Source organism: Mytilus edulis, chromosome 5 (genome assembly GCF_963676685.1).
Source record: "Mytilus edulis chromosome 5, xbMytEdul2.2, whole genome shotgun sequence".
Lineage (NCBI taxonomy): Eukaryota > Metazoa > Mollusca > Bivalvia > Mytilida > Mytilidae > Mytilus > Mytilus edulis.
This window is the reverse complement of record NC_092348.1, coordinates 34386813-34402111: the sequence shown is the minus strand read 5'-3', so window position 1 is coordinate 34402111 and position 15299 is coordinate 34386813.

Below are 15299 nucleotides of genomic sequence, written 5' to 3'. Positions count from 1 at the left end.
TTTTAGAGGCAATACCAACCTCTACCTCTGGTATAATGGCCGATGTGGAGAATCTCTTAGTTTGGCCAGCCGGCAATAGTTCAGTTCGAATTCGTTGTATCCGGATACCATATGCCCCCTTTGAACCCTCTACTGACAAACTCGTACGGGTCTAGGGTATAAGTGCTATGGGCCATTTTAAAGGCAATAAGTACCTCTTCTTCTGGTATCATTGCCCACGTGGAGAATCTCTTCGTTTGGCCAGCCAGCAATAGTTCATTTTCGAATTTGTGATATACCAGGGTACCCCCCTTATCCTTTTCTGACTAACTCGTACGGGTCTAGGGCATAAGTGCTATAGGCCATTTTAGAGGCAATACCAACCTCTACCTCTAGTATAATGGCCGATTTTGAGAATCTCTTAGTTTGGCCAGCCGGCAATAGTTCAGTTCGAATTCGTTGTATCCGGGATACCATATCCCCCCTTTGAACCCTCTACTGACAAACTCGTACGGGTCTAGGGTATAAGTGCTATGGGCCATTTTAAAGGCAATAAGTACCTCTTCCTCTGGTATCATTGCCCACGTGGAGAATCTCTTCGTTTGGCCAGCCGGCAATAGTTCATTTTCGAATTTGTGATATACCAGGGTACCCCCATTATCCTTTTCTGACTAACTCGTACGGGTCTAGGGCATAAGTGCTATGGGCCATTTTAGAGGCAATACCAATCTCTACCTCTGGTATAATGGCCGATGTGGAGAATCTCTTAGTTTGGCCAGCCGGCAATAGTTCAGTTCGAATTTGTTGTATCCGGGATACCATATCCCCCTTTGAACCCTCTACTGACAAACTCGTACGGGTCTAGGGTATAAGTGCTATGGGCCATTTTAAAGGCAATAAGTACCTCTTCCTCTGGTATCATTGCCCACGTGGAGAATCTCTTCGTTTGGCCAGCCGGCAATAGTTCATTTTCGAATTTGTGATATACCAGGGTACCCCCCTTATCCTTTTCTGACTAACTCGTACGGGTCTAGGGCATAAGTGCTATGGGCCATTTTAGAGGCAATACCAACCTCTACCTCTGGTATAATGGCCGATGTGGAGAATGTCTTAGTTTGGCCAGCCGGCAATAGTTCAGTTCGAATTCGTTGTATCCGGGATACCATATCCCCCCTTTGAACCCTCTACTGACAAACTCGTACGGGTCTAGGGTATAAGTGCTATGGGCCATTTTAAAGGCAATAAGTACCTCTTCCTCTGGTATCATTGCCCACGTGGAGAATCTCTTCGTTTGGCCAGCCGGCAATAGTTCATTTTCGAATTTGTGATATACCAGGGTACCCCCTTATCCTTTTCTGACTAACTCGTACGGGTCTAGGGCATAAGTGCTATGGGCCATTTTAGAGGCAATACTAACCTCTACCTCTGGTATAATAGCCGATGTGGAGAATCTCTTAGTTTGGCCAGCCGGCAATAGTTCAGTTCGAATTCGTTGTATCCGGGATACCATATCCTCCCTTTGAACCCTCTACTGACAAACTCGTACGGGTCTAGGGTATAAGTGCTATGGGCCATTTTAAAGGCAATAAGTACCTCTTCCTCTGGTATCATTGCCCACGTGAAGAATCTCTTCGTTTGGCCAGCCGGCAATAGTTCATTTTCGAATTTGTGATATACCAGGGTACCCCCCTTATCCTTTTCTGACTAACTCGTACGGGTCTAGGGCATAAGTGCTATGGACCATTTTAGAGGCAATACCAACCTCTACCTCTGATATAATGGCCGATGTGGAGAATCTCTTAGTTTGGCCAGCCGGCAATAGTTCAGTTCGAATTCGTTGTATCCGGGATACCATATGCCCCCTTTGAACCCTCTACTGACAAACTCGTACGGGTCTAGGGTATAAGTGCTATGGGCCATTTTAAAGGCAATAAGTACCTCTTCTTCTGGTATCATTGCCCACGTGGAGAATCTCTTCGTTTGGCCAGCCAGCAATAGTTCATTTTCGAATTTGTGATATACCAGGGTACCCCCCTTATCCTTTTCTGACTAACTCGTACGGGTCTAGGGCATAAGTGCTATGGGCCATTTTAGAGGCAATACCAACCTCTACCTCTAGTATAATGGCCGATTTTGAGAATCTCTTAGTTTGGCCAGCCGGCAATAGTTCAGTTCGAATTCGTTGTATCCGGGATACCATATCCCCCCTTTGAACCCTCTACTGACAAACTCGTACGGGTCTAGGGTATAAGTGCTATGGGCCATTTTAAAGGCAATAAGTACCTCTTCCTCTGGTATCATTGCCCACGTGGAGAATCTCTTCGTTTGGCCAGCCGGCAATAGTTCATTTTCGAATTTGTGATATACCAGGGTACCCCCATTATCCTTTTCTGACTAACTCGTACGGGTCTAGGGCATAAGTGCTATGGGCCATTTTAGAGGCAATACCAATCTCTACCTCTGGTATAATGGCCGATGTGGAGAATCTCTTAGTTTGGCCAGCCGGCAATAGTTCAGTTCGAATTTGTTGTATCCGGGATACCATATCCCCCTTTGAACCCTCTACTGACAAACTCGTACGGGTCTAGGGTATAAGTGCTATGGGCCATTTTAAAGGCAATAAGTACCTCTTCCTCTGGTATCATTGCCCACGTGGAGAATCTCTTCGTTTGGCCAGCCGGCAATAGTTCATTTTCGAATTTGTGATATACCAGGGTACCCCCCTTATCCTTTTCTGACTAACTCGTACGGGTCTAGGGCATAAGTGCTATGGGCTATTTTAGAGGCAATACCAACCTCTACCTCTGGTATAATGGCCGATGTGGAGAATGTCTTAGTTTGGCCAGCCGGCAATAGTTCAGTTCGAATTCGTTGTATCCGGGATACCATATCCCCCCTTTGAACCCTCTACTGACAAACTCGTACGGGTCTAGGGTATAAGTGCTATGGGCCATTTTAAAGGCAATAAGTACCTCTTCCTCTGGTATCATTGCCCACGTGGAGCATCTCTTCGTTTGGCCAGCCGGCAATAGTTCATTTTCGAATTTGTGATATACCAGGGTACCCCCTTATCCTTTTCTGACTAACTCGTACGGGTCTAGGGCATAAGTGCTATGGGCCATTTTAGAGGCAATACTAACCTCTACCTCTGGTATAATAGCCGATGTGGAGAATCTCTTAGTTTGGCCAGCCGGCAATAGTTCAGTTCGAATTCGTTGTATCCGGGATACCATATCCTCCCTTTGAACCCTCTACTGACAAACTCGTACGGGTCTAGGGTATAAGTGCTATGGGCCATTTTAAAGGCAATAAGTACCTCTTCCTCTGGTATCATTGCCCACGTGAAGAATCTCTTCGTTTGGCCAGCCGGCAATAGTTCATTTTCGAATTTGTGATATACCAGGGTACCCCCCTTATCCTTTTCTGACTAACTCGTACGGGTCTAGGGCATAAGTGCTATGGACCATTTTAGAGGCAATACCAACCTCTACCTCTGGTATAATGGCCGATGTGGAGAATCTCTTAGTTTGGCCAGCCGGCAATAGTTCAGTTCGAATTCGTTGTATCCGGGATACCATATGCCCCCTTTGAACCCTCTACTGACAAACTCGTACGGGTCTAGGGTATAAGTGCTATGGGCCATTTTAAAGGCAATAAGTACCTCTTCTTCTGGTATCATTGCCCACGTGGAGAATCTCTTCGTTTGGCCAGCCAGCAATAGTTCATTTTCGAATTTGTGATATACCAGGGTACCCCCCTTATCCTTTTCTGACTAACTCGTACGGGTCTAGGGCATAAGTGCTATGGGCCATTTTAGAGGCAATACCAACCTCTACCTCTAGTATAATGGCCGATTTTGAGAATCTCTTAGTTTGGCCAGCCGGCAATAGTTCAGTTCGAATTCGTTGTATCCGGGATACCATATCCCCCCTTTGAACCCTCTACTGACAAACTCGTACGGGTCTAGGGTATAAGTGCTATGGGCCATTTTAAAGGCAATAAGTACCTCTTCCTCTGGTATCATTGCCCACGTGGAGAATCTCTTCGTTTGGCCAGCCGGCAATAGTTCATTTTCGAATTTGTGATATACCAGGGTACCCCCATTATCCTTTTCTGACTAACTCGTACGGGTCTAGGGCATAAGTGCTATGGGCCATTTTAGAGGCAATACCAATCTCTACCTCTGGTATAATGGCCGATGTGGAGAATCTCTTAGTTTGGCCAGCCGGCAATAGTTCAGTTCGAATTTGTTGTATCCGGGATACCATATCCCCCTTTGAACCCTCTACTGACAAACTCGTACGGGTCTAGGGTATAAGTGCTATGGGCCATTTTAAAGGCAATAAGTACCTCTTCCTCTGGTATCATTGCCCACGTGGAGAATCTCTTCGTTTGGCCAGCCGGCAATAGTTCATTTTCGAATTTGTGATATACCAGGGTACCCCCCTTATCCTTTTCTGACTAACTCGTACGGGTCTAGGGCATAAGTGCTATGGGCCATTTTAGAGGCAATACCAACCTCTACCTCTGGTATAATGGCCGATGTGGAGAATGTCTTAGTTTGGCCAGCCGGCAATAGTTCAGTTCGAATTCGTTGTATCCGGGATACCATATCCCCCCTTTGAACCCTCTACTGACAAACTCGTACGGGTCTAGGGTATAAGTGCTATGGGCCATTTTAAAGGCAATAAGTGCCTCTTCCTCTGGTATCATTGCCCACGTGGAGAATCTCTTCGTTTGGCCAGCCGGCAATAGTTCATTTTCGAATTTGTGATATACCAGGGTACCCCCTTATCCTTTTCTGACTAACTCGTACGGGTCTAGGGCATAAGTGCTATGGGACATTTTAGAGGCAATTAAATGGACTGGTAATGTTGAGATTAAAGACTCTTATTGATCTCCGTAATTTTGAAGAATTATGTCCTTGAAATAGTAATTGACAGTTCCTATTTTTCTGTTTATTATATTTCTTCAACAAACTATGTTTCTTGTTTTTCTGATCTTTTTAATTCTGTGATACTATCGTATGTATTGTATATTTTAGTTTTAGAATTGGACTATATTTGTAGACAACGAACAGATTATGGAATGCCCATATGACAATTAATTCCATTTAATTACCCTATATTTAATCATCTTGTTTTAATTACTATAGTTTACATTGATTCAATAATAACAACATTTTAATGTTCATAATTGTTTTGTGTTGTGTGAGGCAATGCAATTAAACTTTTCATTTACTTTCATTTTAAATGACGCGGACCTTGCAGAAGACACCTATTGGCTTACTATTTCCTAATTACTTTATATTGCTATAAATAGCATAACCATATTGGATATTAACAGCAAAAGTTATTTTATTGTCACAATCTAATAACTACCCAAAACATTTCATCGAACGCGGTTTTGATCTCATGAATATTATTGACGGCTAGCCTCATGAATATTAACGCCGGCTAGATCCACACTAGTGTTTTTCGCCACAAGTTTTTGAACATCAAATCGTATTTATTGATTTAAATTCTATGAGATATAATGCTTTTCCGATGTAAATACCAAACAGCATACTATACAAATCCTTGAGTATTGTAAAAAGGTGCTTTATATAGTGAGAGATTTTGTCAATTGTTTTCATTAAAATAACGTATAATAAACAGCTTCCTATCCTAGTTCACTGATTTTCATATCAAATTTTGTCAATATACAATTGTCCAATTAGGTTTCTTTTACGATTTCTTTCTATTATACAAGAAAAGATACAACGAAAATCCCAAATGCAGAACAACCCAACAAGATACACAACATCACTTATCTTGATTAAAGGCAATTAAAAAAGAAAGAAAAAATGATGCAAAGGATTAAATTTTCCCCAAAAGTTTATTACTTCACAACCTACATGTACTTATAGAACCAGAGACATATAATACAATATTGTATTATATGTCTTATAATACAATATTGTATTATATGTCTTATAATACAATATTGTATTATATGTCTCTGATAGAATCAAGGCCGATGTCTTTCTGTTTTTAGGCCTATAGAGATTTTTTTGTGATATTGGGTTGCTATCTTATTGACACTGATCAAACTTAAAAAAAAATTTAGAAAATTCGAATAGACTGTCCTAAATCGCATGAAAAACGTACGCATGACCTTATCAAATATTTCAAAACATAGTCTCATCTCCTAGTAATTATTTCAATACGTTATGCTTTAAAATCTTTTATTCTACATTCATTCCTCTGGTGTTTTTTTTCCTGTAAACATATGTAATACTATATAAAACATGCATATATAGATAAAATAACCGAAAAGAAAATATGTTAATCTTTCTGTTTCCGTTTTCCGTTTCCGTTCCGTATTCCGTTCCGTTTTCAGTTTCCGCCGTTTAGCAACACCCATAAATCTCTGGGTTGATACGATAGTCTACGGCGTGCGTTTTCTAACATGGTTTTACTAATAGGTTTCTGCCAACTATGATACTATTGAAGCAACGGTGTAAAGTGGTAAAATTAAAACATATCCCTTGGTAAATCCTACGTACGCTTACACGAGCTGGTGAAATGAAATAAATATGCGCTATGGATGACCACATATATGTTTCCACTGATGCCTCCGCTATCCCGCTTTCGATTCTTTGGGAAATAATCGAAAGAGATTGCATTTGTCGAACATTTGTAAAACAGGATCTGGTTCCCTTACCAGAGCACCTGTTATGAACCCAATAGTGTGATGGGGTTCGTGTTGCTCAGTATATAATTGTTTTTTTTTTGCGTACTATAAATGTTTTGATGACATGTTCGTCTGTTCTTGTCTTTCGTAATTTGCCATTGTATTCTCTTTTTTTCCTGCAACTATCTATACTTAAAGGTCCCTTTAATATCTTCAGCCTGTATTCTATAATCAGTCAGTACATCAAATCAATTTAACTGCATAAATATATGTAGTCTATAGCATCTGAGAATTCGACCAAACACTAAATCATATATTAACATATGAACCATTAAGATGAGGTCAAATAAACCGTGTATGACACAAATGTTCCCATTATAATTATTTTAACTAACAATTAAAGAAACAACAGACACGGCTACCTCTGCCTCATTTTCAGAAGTATATATCGAATTTGATATAATTGGTCATATCAATACCAGAATATATGACAAACGAAGAAAAAGGAAGATGTGGTATGATTGCAAAAGAGGGACGAAAGATACCAAAGGGGCAGTCAAACTCATAAATCTAAAACAAACTGACAACGCCATGGCTAAAAATGAAAAAGACAAACAGAAAAACAATAGTACACATGACACAACATAGAAAACTAAAGAATAAACAACATGAACCCCACCAAAAACTAGGGCTGATCTCAGGTGCTCCGGAAGGGTAAGCAGATCCTGCTCCACATGCGGCACCCGTCGTGTTGCTTATGTGATAACAAATCCGGTAAATAGTCTAATTCGGTAGGTCACATTCAGGAAAGGGAAGGGGATTGTAGTTACGACGTAAGGAACATATCCGATATCATTTGTGATACGGTTATTCCATAACGGTTAACCAACTCGTGATGGCGTCCGTAAAATTTACGAAGGGATGATTTCAACTTCACCATTTGGAACTCTTGGTTTAATAGCTTCCTTGTGAGCAGCAACCCTCTATCAAGAAAATCATGATAGGAAATGCAAGCACGGGAATATCGTATCAATTGGGAGATATATACCCCGTATGCAGGTGCTGCTGGAATGTTGCTACTTAGAAATGGAAAGCTCACAATGGGAAAGCTGAAATCATCTCTTTTGTCGTAAAGTTTTGTTTTCAACCGACCCTCATTGTCAATTTCTAGATGTAAGTCAAGATATGAGGCCGACTTAACTGTATCTGCAGTATCCTTTATCTCTAGCTCGATTGGATAGATGCGTTCCACATAGTCACCAAATTTTGAATTATTTAGTGAAAGAACATCATCTATATAGCGAAACGTAGAGTTAAAGGATAGTGCTAACTTCTTATCTTTCTTCCTAAGAAGTTCCTGCATGAAGTCAGCCTCATAATAATAAAGAAACAAGTCGGCAAGTAGAGGGGCACAGTTTGTTCCCATTGGAATGCCGAAAGTCTGTTGAAAAACACGTCCTCCGAACGTAACAAATATGTTGTCAATCAAGAAATCAAGCATCTTGATAATATCAGTTTCAGAGAATTTTTTGTTCGAATCAGAGTGATCCTTTACAAAGTAGGATTTATCCCTCCCTAAGACAAGATACTTGTATCTACGTTGGCCATTCTTTTTGTGCAAATGAGACAACTCTCAACAAGAGACCAAATGACACAGAAATTAACAACTATAGGTCACCGTACGACCTTCAACAATGAGCAAAGCCCATACAGTATAGTTCGCTATGAAAGGCCCCGAAATGACAAATGTAAAACAATTCAAACGAGAAAACTAACGTTCTTATCTACACATGTATGTACAAAAAATAAAAGAAAAACAAATATGTAACACATCAACGAACAACAACCACTGAATTTTAGGCTCCTGACTTGGAACATGCACATTTATACATACATAATTGGGTGAGGTTAAACATGTTAGCGGGATTTCAACCCTCCCCTAACCTTTGACAGTAGGGAAACAGTACAACATGAGAACAAACTACAAAAATCAGTTGAAAAAGGCTTAGCTTATCAGATGGAGACAAATATAAATACATATACCAGTAACAAAAACACAGAGTGGTGCTTGTATATCTGAGAGTACTCGCAGTTACCTAGAGGGACATGTAAACCTTTCGAGTATATCATACGCCAAATGCAGTTAAAATATTGCTTAAAGTACAGTGTATCTAAGATATGGACTTGACTACAAAATGTATACTCAGTTATGGTCAGGTATCTGATAAACATCAAAACATTTCAAGGATCCAGTATATAAGATGTTATAGTTATCCTGTACCTGTATACTAATAGTATGGTCTCTTGATATGTATCCCTTCTACGATATTAATCACATAATTGCAGATAAGATTTTTCATCTTATCTTGTTTAGATTTCTTAGCTATTTGATAATCTTAATGAGTATGAATTATAAGATAAAACTCGTTTTAGTTCGTGACTCGTTTTGACTTAATATCAACGGAACTTTCGGTTACATTTGTAGCAGGTGCAATCTGTTAGTACCTGGAATTTAATACCAGTATCTCATTTACTCATCAAGGAAAGACAACCACCATAGCGCTAATATATACAAGGCATTTAAATCATCACATATTTCTGTAAAATCTTTCTTTCTGAATTGTTATAACAACTTGAAATTCGAACGTTTATACATTTGAACGAATGCAACATCACGACCGGACGGGTACGGTTATACTGAGAGGAATTGTTTAGTGCTGGTTATTCGCATCCGATCGTCGATTTTGGATGTAAAAATGTGGAAGATGAATAGAAACACTATCTAACTTTGTTTCATACAGGTTCAGAGTTCAGTAATCAACACATTGACCCTTTACGCTGTTCAAGTAAGAGTAAAACAAAAGATATCCAAAAGAGCGAGTAAAAAAACCTAACGCAATCTGCTCTCAAGTTTTTGATATTGTTGACAATTCTGTGTGATGTAAAAATATATTTTCAATTGGGACTTGAAATTTATATTGCGGAACTACCTGATTGCCGAAAAATACTATGAATTTCTGCTGAATAGGAAAATATGGAGAAGTCAAGTATCTTGCCAATGAGACAATTATAAATAATATAAATAATAGTTCAAATGAAGATCATCAACGGATAAAAGAAAACAAACATGAAAGATAGCAACAAATGACAACCAGTGTTTTGATTCAGTTGTGAAAGTTTGAACACGTGACTGTATGCTCTCTCTCTCACCACTGACAAAACTGCGTTAGAAGAACATTTCAGATCGTTCAGACCTATCAACCTTAGATTACTCGCATTAACTGAAACATAGGTCAAATATAAAAAAAGAAGATATGGTATGATTGCCAATGGGCAACTCTCCACAAGAAACTAAATGACACAGAAATTGACCAAGCTAATTTTCAACTTAAAATTAAACCATGTCTTCTATGATAAGAATGTCGATCGGTACACATACAACAAATTTTGCTGAAGTTTAAATCATAATTCAGCAATGTGCTAATTCGTAAAATTAGGCGAGGTTAGTAGGAGAGTAACAGACTTTAAAGAGTTGTTAGTCTTGTATTATTTTTAAATTTAGTTTCTTGTGTACAATTTGGAGTTTAGTACGGCGTTCATTATCACTGAACTAGTATATATATATGTTTGGGGGGCAGCTGAAGGCCGCCCCTGGTTGCGGGAATTTCTCGCTGCATTGAAGACCTGTTGGTGACCTTCTGCTGTTGTTTGTTCTATGTTCGGGTTGTTGTCTCTTTGACACATTCCCCATTTCCATTCTATATTTAATCTAAAGAGTTGATTGATGATTTTGGCTATGTTGACTTATTTTTAAATCTTTTCTCACTGATAATGTTTTGCTGTTCAAAGTATATATTTATCTAATGTCCATAGAAAGGATATGTCTAAGTTTATGACAATGACAGACGAAAAAAATATCTATGGCTCACATAGCCATTTTTACCAAATGATTTGAGAAGGATATTACCAAATATTCAAACACATGCAGCAGAAGTAATAACTATATGTATCGATGATCGGATCTCAATATAAACATGTTTTGTCCCCCCCCCCCCCTCCAACAAAAAACATTCATTTGGAAAAACATTGCTATCACTGACATATTAATAGACTCAAGGACTTACAGCGTCCTGTCGATCAATGACACATTGATAGACTAAAGGACTTACAACGTCCTGTCGACCATTGACGCATTAATAAACTAAAGGACTTGCAACGTCCTGTCGATAATTGAAACATTGATAGACTTAAGTACTTACAGCGTCCTGTCGATCATTGACACATTGATAGACTAAAGGACTTGCAACATCCTGCCGATAATTGACACATTGATAGACTCAAAGTCTTACAACATCCTGTCGATAATTGACACATGGATAGACTAAAGAACTTACAGTGTCATGTCGATAATTGACACATTGATAGACTAAAGGACTTACAGTGTCATGTCAATCATTGACAAATTGATAGAATTAAGGATTTATAACGTCCTGTCGATCATTGACACATTAATAGACTAAAGGACTTACCGCGTCCTGTCGTCCATTGACACATTGATAATCTAAAGGACTTAAAACACACTGTCGATCATTGACTTATTGTTAGACTAAAGGACTCACAGCGTCCTGTCGATCATTGACACATTGATAGACTAAAGGACTTACATCGTCCTGTCGATCATTGACACATTGATAGACTTAAAATTTACAACGTCCCGTCTACAATTGACACACTGATAGACTAAAGGACTTACATCACCATGTCGACCATTGACTCATTGATAGACTAAAGGACTTACAGGGTCATGTCGATCAACGACACATTGATAGACTTAAAGACTTACAACGTCCCGTCGACAATTGACACATTGATAGACTAAACGACTTACATCACCCTGTCGACCATTGACTCATTGATAGACTAAAGGACTTACAGCGTCTTGTCGATAATTGACACATTAATAGAATTAAGGACTTACCGCGTTCTGTCGATTATTAAAAAACTTAGATAGACTAAAAGACTCACAACGTCCCGTCGATAATTGACACATAGATAGACTTGAGGACTTACATCACCCTGTCGACCATGGACTCATTGATAGACTTAAAGACTTACACATCCCGTCGATCATTGACACATTGATAGACTAAAGGGCTTACATCGTCCTGTCGATCATTGCCACATTGATAGACTAAAGGACTTACAGTGTCATGTCAATCATTGACACATAGATAGACTAAAAGACTTACAGCTTCCTTTCGATCATTGACACATTGATAGACTTAAGAAATTACATCCCCCTGTCGTCCATTGACATATTGATAATCTAAAGGACTTACAACACCCTGTCGACCATTGACTCATTGATAGACTAAAGGACTTACAGCGTCATGTCGATCATTGACACATTGATAGACTTAAGAAATTACATCACCCTGTCGTCCATTGACATATTGATAATCTAAAGTACTTACAACACCCTGTCGACCATTGACTCATTGATAGACTAAAGGACTTACAGTGTCAAGTCGATAATTGACACATTGATAGAATTAAGGACTTACCGCGTTCTGTCGATTATTAAAAACTTTGATAGACTTAAAGACTTACAACGTCCCGTCGACAATTAACACATTGATAGACTAAAGGACTTACATCACCCTGTCGATTATTAACATATTGATAGACTAAAGGACTTACCGCGTCCTGTCGTCCATTGACACATTGATAATCTAAAGGACTTACAACACACTGTCGATCATTGACTTATTGTTAGACTAAAGGACTCACAGCGTCCTGTCGATCATTGACACATTGATAGACTAAAGGACTTACATCGTCCTGTCGATCATTGACACATTGATAGACTTAAAGATTTACAACGTCCCGTCTACAATTGACACATTGATAGACTAAAGGACTTACATCACCATGTCGACCATTGACTCATTGATAGACTAAAGGACTTACAGGGTCATGTCGATCAACGACACATTGATAGACTTAAAGACTTACAACGTCCCGTCGACAATTAACACATTGATAGACTAAAGGACTTACATCACCCTGTCGACCATTGACTCATTGATAGACTAAAGGACTTACAGCGTCTTGTCGATAATTGACACATTAATAGAATTAAGGACTTACCGCGTTCTGTCAATTATTAAAAAACTTAGATAGACTAAAAGACTCACAACGTCCCGTCGATAATTGACACATAGATAGACTTGAGGACTTACATCACCCTGTCGACCATGGACTCATTGATAGACTTAAAGACTTACACATCCCGTCGATCATTTACACATTGATAGACTAAAGGGCTTACATCGTCCTGACGATCATTGCCACATTGACAGACTAAAGGACTTACAGTGTCATGTCAATCATTGACACATAGATAGACTAAAAGACTTACAGCTTCCTGTCGATCATTGACACATTGATAGACTGAAGAAATTACATCCCCCTGTCGTCCATTGACATATTGATAATCTAAAGGACTTACAACACCCTGTCGACCATTGACTCATTGATAGACTAAAGGACTTACAGCGTCATGTCGATCATTGACACATTGATAGACTTAAAGACTTACAACGTCCCGTCGACAATTAACACATTGATAGACTAAAGGACTTACATCACCCTGTCGATTATTAACACATTGATAGACTAAAGGACTTACAGTGTCATGTCCATTATTGACACATTCATAGAATTCAGGACTTACCGCGTTCTGTCGATTATTAAAAAACTTTGATAGACTAAAAGACTCACAACGTCCCGTCGATCATTGACACATAGATAGACTTGAGGACTTATATTGTCATGTCGATCATTGACACATTAATAGACTAAAGGGCTTACAGCATCCTGTCGATCATTGACACATTGATAGACTAAAGGACTTACAGTGTCATGTCGATAATTGACACATTGATAGACTAATGGACTTACAGTGTCATGTCAATCATTGACACTTTGAGACTTAAGGACTTACAACGTCCTGTCGATCATTGACATATTAATAGACTAAAGGACTTACAGCTTCCTGTCGATCATTGACAAATTGATAGACTCAAGGACTTAGATCACCCTGTCGTCCATTGACACATTGATAATTTAAAGGACTTACAACACCCTGTCGACCATGGACTCATTGATAGACTAAAGGACTTACAGCGTCCTGTCGATCATTGACACATTGATAAACTTAAGGACTAACAACGTCCCGTCGATCATTGACACATTGATAGACTAAAGGACTTACATCACCCTGTCGACCATTGACGCATTGAACAGCGTCCTGTCGATCATTGACACATTGATAAACTTAAGGACTAACAACGTCCCGTCGATCATTGACACATTGATAGACTAAAGGACTTACATCACCCTGTCGACCATTGACTCATTGATAGACTTAAAGACTTACACATCCCGTCGATCATTGACACATTGATAGACTAAAGGACTTACATCACCCTGTCGACCATGGACTCATTGATAGACTTAAAGACTTACACATCCCATCGATCATTGACACATTGATAGACTAAAGGACTTACATCACCCTGTCGACCATTGACACATTGATAGACTAAAGGACTTACAACGTCCTGTCAATCATTGACACATTGATAGACTTAAAGACTTACACATCCCGTCGATCATTGACACATTGATAGACTAAAGGACTTACATCACCCTGTCGACCATTGACACATTGATAGACTAAAGGACCTACAGTGTCATATCGATAATTGACACATTGATAGAATTACGGACTTACAACACCCTGTCGACCATTTACACATTGATAGACTAAAGGACTTAAAGCACCCTGTTGACCATTGATTATTGATAGATATAAGGACGAACATCACCCTGTCGACCAATGAATCATTGATAGACTAAAGGACTTACAGCGTCCTGTCGCTCATTGACACATTGATAGACTAAAGGACTTACATCACCCTGTCTACCATTCAAACATTGATAGACTAAAGGACTTACAGCACCCTGTCGATCATTGACAAATTGATAGACTCAAGGACTTAGATCACCCTGTCGTCCATTGACACATTGATAATTTAAAGGACTTACAACACCCTGTCGACCATGGACTCATTGATAGACTAAAGGACTTACAGCGTCCTGTCGATCATTGACACATTAATAAACTTAAGGACTAACAACGTCCCGTCGATCATTGACACATTGATAGACTAAAGGACTTACATCACCCTGTCGACCATTGACGCATTGAACAGCGTCCTGTCGATCATTGACACATTGATAAACTTAAGGACTAACAACGTCCCGTCGATCATTGACACATTGATAGACTAAAGGACTTACATCACCCTGTCGACCATTGACTCATTGATAGACTTAAAGACTTACACATCCCGTCGATCATTGACACATTGATAGACTAAAGTACTTACATCACCCTGTCGACCATGGACTCATTGATAGACTTAAAGACTTACACATCCCATCGATCATTGACACATTGATAGACTAAAGGACTTACATCACCCTGTCGACCATTGACTCATTGATAGACTAAAGGACTTACAGCGTTATGTCGATCATTGACACATTGATAGACTAAAGGGCTTACAACGTCCTGT